The sequence below is a fragment of the Corythoichthys intestinalis genome, chromosome 14 (assembly GCF_030265065.1).
Source record: "Corythoichthys intestinalis isolate RoL2023-P3 chromosome 14, ASM3026506v1, whole genome shotgun sequence".
Lineage (NCBI taxonomy): Eukaryota > Metazoa > Chordata > Actinopteri > Syngnathiformes > Syngnathidae > Corythoichthys > Corythoichthys intestinalis.
In genome coordinates this window covers 51479936-51485565 of record NC_080408.1, presented here as the reverse complement: position 1 = coordinate 51485565, position 5630 = coordinate 51479936, and the positions used below count along the sequence as shown (strand labels likewise).

General features: G+C 41.0%; 1 long non-coding RNA gene across 1 annotated transcript; it reads right to left on the bottom strand.

Moving 5' to 3' along the window:
* Window positions 1-607: 607 nt before the first annotated feature.
* On the bottom strand, window positions 608-4741 carry LOC130929384 (uncharacterized). The gene is made up of 3 exons (XR_009066877.1): window positions 4661-4741; window positions 4382-4405; window positions 608-752 (listed from the first exon to the last, which is right to left on the bottom strand). It is a non-coding gene; the product is annotated as an uncharacterized LOC130929384 (long non-coding RNA).
* Window positions 4742-5630: the final 889 nt, after the last annotated feature.

Genomic DNA, 5630 nt, shown 5'->3' with positions numbered 1-5630 from the left:
GCTTCCGCCATCGCCACCGGTCCCGCCATCGCCACCGCTTCCGCCATCGCCACCGCTTCCGCCATCGCCACCGGTCCCGCCATCGCCACCGCTTCCGCCATCGCCACCGCTTCCGCCATCGCCACTGGTCCCGCCATCGCCACCGCTTCCGCCATCGCCACCGCTTCCGCCATCGCCACCGCTTCCGCCATCGCCACCGGTACCGCCATCGCCACCGGTACCGCCATCGCCTCCGCTATCGTCACCGCTTCCGGTATCGTCACCGCTTCCGCCATCGCCACCGGTACCGCCATCGCCACCGCTTCCGCCATCGCCACCGCTTCCGCCATCGCCACCGCTTCCGCCATCGCCTCCGCTTCCGCCATCGCCACCAGTACCGCCATCGCTTCCGCTATCGCCACCGGTACCGCCATCGCCACCGCTTCCGCCATCGCCACCGGTACTGCCATCGCCACCGCTTCCGCCATCGCCACCGGTACCGCCATCGCCACCGGTACCGCCATCGCCACCGCTTCCACCATCGCCACCGGTACCGCCATCGCCTCCGGTTCCGCCATCGCCACCGGTACCGCCATCGCCTCCGGTTCCGCCATCGCCACCGGTACCGCCATCGCCACCGGTACCGCCATCGCCACCGGTACCGCCATCGCCTCCGGTACCGCCATCGCCACCGGTACCGCCATCGCTTCCGCTACTGTCACCGCTTCCGGTATCGTCACCGCTTCCGGTATCGTCACCGCTTCCGCCATCGTCTGAATATATATATACATATTTTTTATTTGTTTTATTTTTTATTCTTTGTATTACATTGTGTAGAATATTACTGCTACTAGGGGTTTTACAATCATTTCATGTCATCCCATATGAAAAATGTCATGGAACGTGGGCAGACGAGCGGTGTGGACACAAAATCAGGGAAAGGGAGGCGAGGCAGATGAACTGTGCAAAAATTATTTAATTAAAGACAACAAAAAACTAAGTACAAAACAAAGGCTGTGGTGATCCAAAGAAAGCAAGCACAGAGGCAAACAAAACTCTTTTACTAACACAAAAACTGGTTTAAAAAAAAAACTTACTTGGAACACGAGGGTTTGGATGGACGAGAATTAATGCTGACCAGAATGTGGATATGGACAATGACGCAAAAGGTTTAAAAAGAAACTGGGAGCTTATACTGGACTGTCTCAGAAAATTAGAATACACAATATTCTAATTTTCTGAGACAGTCCTGTATATTTTCTATGTAAAGGACGTCAGCCAAGGTCGGCCCCCCACATTTTTACCACGCCAAATCTGGTCCCCTTTGCAAAAAGTTTGGACACCCCTGCTTTAAATGGTGGATTAATGTACAGGACTGTCTCAGAAAATTAGAATATTGTGTATTCCAATTTCCTGAGACAGTCCAGTATACACACACAGACGAGGGGTAATGCGTCAACAAGGAACAGGTGAGCGACAAAGGAGGATGCAGGCTGGAGGATACACTAGGAGCTGCACAACAGGTGAAATCAATGGGCAATCACAGGGACAAATGAGGAGGTAACCAACACAAAACCTAACAGAAAAGGTGTCGTATTTGTAGCCAACGTAGTCATGCATGTCACAGCATGTGTTGCCTTTATTATAAAGCTTATATAAGGCTTTTAATTTCTGGGGGCTCCAGACATTTTTTTCCCCCTGTCAAATATGGGTCTTTCAACATTTTGGGTTTATGACCCATGAAGGGAAAACAACAAACAGAACGATCCCTTAGGTCCTAAGAGATCATTCTGTTTGTTGCCCTAACTGGGGTGCATATTTCTGTTTGTTTAGATAAGGTGATTGGCACCTTGCATATTGGTATTATTGAGTGAGAAGTTTGAACTAATCATTAATATATGTAAGTAAGACCACAGAGAAATATGAAAACACATCACCCAGTTCCTGGCTGCCGACAGACTTCACCTGACTGACTTGATTGACAGGCCGGCTAGCTAGTTGGCTGACTAACTTGCTGACAGACTATTTGGTTTACAGACTGACTGACCTTTCCTCATGTTTGATTTTGTTTCAAATGGTATACAGTATGCACTTACTTCTTTCAGTATCGCTTTAATGAATAACAGAGCTGGAGTCTGTTCAAAATAAAATAAATAAAATGCCCTTAAAGCGGAAGTTCAGATTTCTTGACATTAGGCTTAGTCTTCAAGTTAGCAGGTTTTAATTAGTCGGTGGAGTTTATTTCAACAAGTTCCGTGCAGTTTGTTAGTATATTATTAGTGTCAGGGCTCTGGAGTGGCTAAGCTAGCGTCTCGGTTCGCTTCCAAGCGGACCGTGGTGTTGTTCGCTATAGGTTTGAAAGTGATAGGATATCGCGAAAATTCAACTGCTTTGAAACTTACCAAACGGTACAATAGTGTACAATGTGTGAGATATAAGTGTGAGGTAAGAGGTTGTTACCTGTGGCGTTAAAAGTAAATACAATTGTAAAGTGTGGAAAGTACAGCTGTGAAGTGTAGGCATTCCCGTTTGCAGGAGTAGTATATGAAGGTAATTAAAGAGAAAAACAAGTTATTAATTTCATTTGAATTCATCAACGTTAACATCAACATTACTTTTGTTAGTTTAGTTATTTAAATTATTGTGAACATACTACAGTGATGAACTATCAAAACAGGGTTCATTTTGAAGTATTTGACATACAAGGGTTCCTTCGGGCCCCTAAAAAGTCCAAAAAAGGTCAAATTAAAATCCTGGTAATTAAACCTTTAAGGCCTAGGTTTATTTTGTCTGAATTTGCATGCTTTTGATGTTATCTTTATAGTTAAAAAAAAAAAAAAAAAACAAAAAAAAAAAACAATGACTTGGTTGGGTCCCGTTTTTCAGGACACCATAGCTTTCATGTCCAAACTATTGTTTTCTCCACTGACCAATTATAATAAACATGTCAAATTAAAATCCTGGTAATTAAGGTCCTAATTTTATTATAAAATTATTTTATGCTTTAAGCAATGTTTACCAATTTGGAAGGGTAGGGGTTTCACTTACCCTGACCAGTATACATTAATAACTGTGTTTTAATACACTAATGTATAGGTGAATTAATGTTAAGCATTGCATTATATCACTTTTTTAATGGTACTTAACCATTAATTTAGTTACTGAATGGCATACACTTCATAATGATTGACGGGTCAAATTCCACCTTCACTTCGCAACGCCTTTAAGTCGGGGGCCGCCCTACAGTCCGCTTCAGTTACTCGCAGTCAGTCGCAGAGTCAACACATGCAGTGATTAAATGCCTGATTTAGGATTGAAAAACTACGAAAGCTGTACCGAAGTGTTGTGAAAAAAATCAATGGGGGAAATTAACCGCTACGGACTAGCAACATTCTTTGACATATTTACGTAAAGTAAATGCAAACTGCCCGTTTTTTTTTTTTTTTTTTGCTTTTAACCAAGAACTCTTTTATGTCCACATCTATAAAGAATTCAGGGATTTAAGCATTTATTCACAGGAAGAACGGGAAAACGGAAAAAGCTCTCTGTTTACTTATGGTGGCTGCTAATTTCCGGACAGACTTGCCTCATAGTTCGCAATATTTACGTAAAATAAATGCTACCTGCACGTTTTTTTGCTTTTAACAAAGAATCCAGACTGTTTTACGTCCATATCTATAAAGAATTCAGGGATTTAAGCATTTATTCACAAGACATTTCAATGCAAAAAGCTCTTTGTTGTACTAAGGGAGCCGCCACAGTGACTTAACAAGCATTACATTTGACATATTTATGTAAAATAAATACTAACTGCCCGTTTTTGTTTTTTTGCTTTTAACGAAGAATCAAGACTGTTTTACATCCATATCTATAAAGAGTTCAAGGATTTAAGCATTTATTCACAACAATTTTCAACAAAAACAGCTCTTTGCCTGTGATTCCACTCGGTCAGCTTTGACGGCCTCGTACAACAATGCAGTCCCCCTATTTATCGGCCCTGCGCACCGTGTCCTGTCAATACATTATGAAGTCTATGCTGTATGGCTATGCATAAACTAATGTTAATTAACCTTATAATTAATGTTACATAATATTAAAACACTGTGATTTTTTGTTTTTGTTTTCAATATTGATAAGTTAATTTATATAATATTATTTTAAAATATTTTTTAGAATTTTAACAAATTTAATGAAATCTTTTATCCTTATGTTTGCAGATTTATTATATATACAGTACATAAATACATATAAATTCAGCCCCCGATGCCATTTTTTGTTTCAAATCCACCCCTGGCTACAAGTTTTGGAGTTTAACAGCCAATGACCAATTTTATGAAACAATTGCAACAAAACGAAAGCTTGTTAGAGTTTTGATTGAATGTTTCCAAGGAGTGGTTTTTACCTGAATCATCAGCGGTCATTTGTGCTGAAAAGAAGAAATAAAAGCATGTTAAATACTTTATTTTGTTCAGTAACCATTATGCAGTATAAAACACCATAATACAATAATCAATGTGCTGCAAATAATTACCCATCTGTTTATAAAATAAAAACCAACAGAAATAACTTCATTTTAAAAACTTCTGTTTTACTTGTTTTATATATAGTAGGTAAATTTGATTCAATTTAACCTGAAACTGAGATTCCTTATAGCTTTACTCAAGAAATGTCAATTACTCACCTTTGATCAGCGGTACAGAGACCAACAGAAACAATAACCAAAAAACCCGATCCATCTTTGATCGCGTACACTTGCCTCTCAGGTCTACTCACACATTTTGTAAATGCAATATGATCTTTTATATGCTCCTTGTTGTCTGATAATTGTATGTTTTTTCTATTGAGACACACCCACCGTTAGAAAATTAGCGTGGTTTCAATGTATGACTGTGCACTTTAATTGGAGCCCATGTGATTTAAGGTGTTCTTAATTCTCATTGATGTAATTGTTGCCTTTTTTATCATCATTATCATCATCATCGTCATCATTATCATCTTCTTTTCCATCTCACACCCGCTTCTCTATCATCATGGGCGTCACAGACATATTTCACTGGGGCACGTGCCCCATTATTGAATTGCAGTGCTCCAGTATAAATTTCACTTTCATTTTCGATACAAAAAAAAAATACTTTGGAGTTTTAAGACTACATTGCATAATCTACAGCAGTGTTTTTCAACCGTGCCGCGAGACATTGTCAGGTGTGCCGTGGGAAATTATCCAATTTGTGTGCCTGTGCAGTCTAGCGCCTGGCAGAGTAATCATGTAGTACTCGTTCATACCACTGAGAGGCAGCGTATTAGTGACGCATGGTTTCAGCGACAGGTGGATTGCACGGCGACGGTGAAAGTGATGGATGCGTTTTTGAAGAGGAAAAATTCTGAATTCGGATTCTGCCCACGGTCCAGTTCAGACTGGACCGTGGGCAAAATCCGGACCCAGATCAAGGCCCTTGTATAAGTGGAGGTAAAAAGAAAGCAAAGACGTCCAGCAAAGTTTCTGGCGCGGGGCAGTACAACGAAAGCTATCTTTCATTTGGATTTACTTTTACTGGAGATGTATCGGCACCAGAGGTTGCGCTAGACTTTTTCGTTGTCTGTCATTTTGACTGACAGGGTCATAAAAATCCGGTCATAATCTATTTTTACCC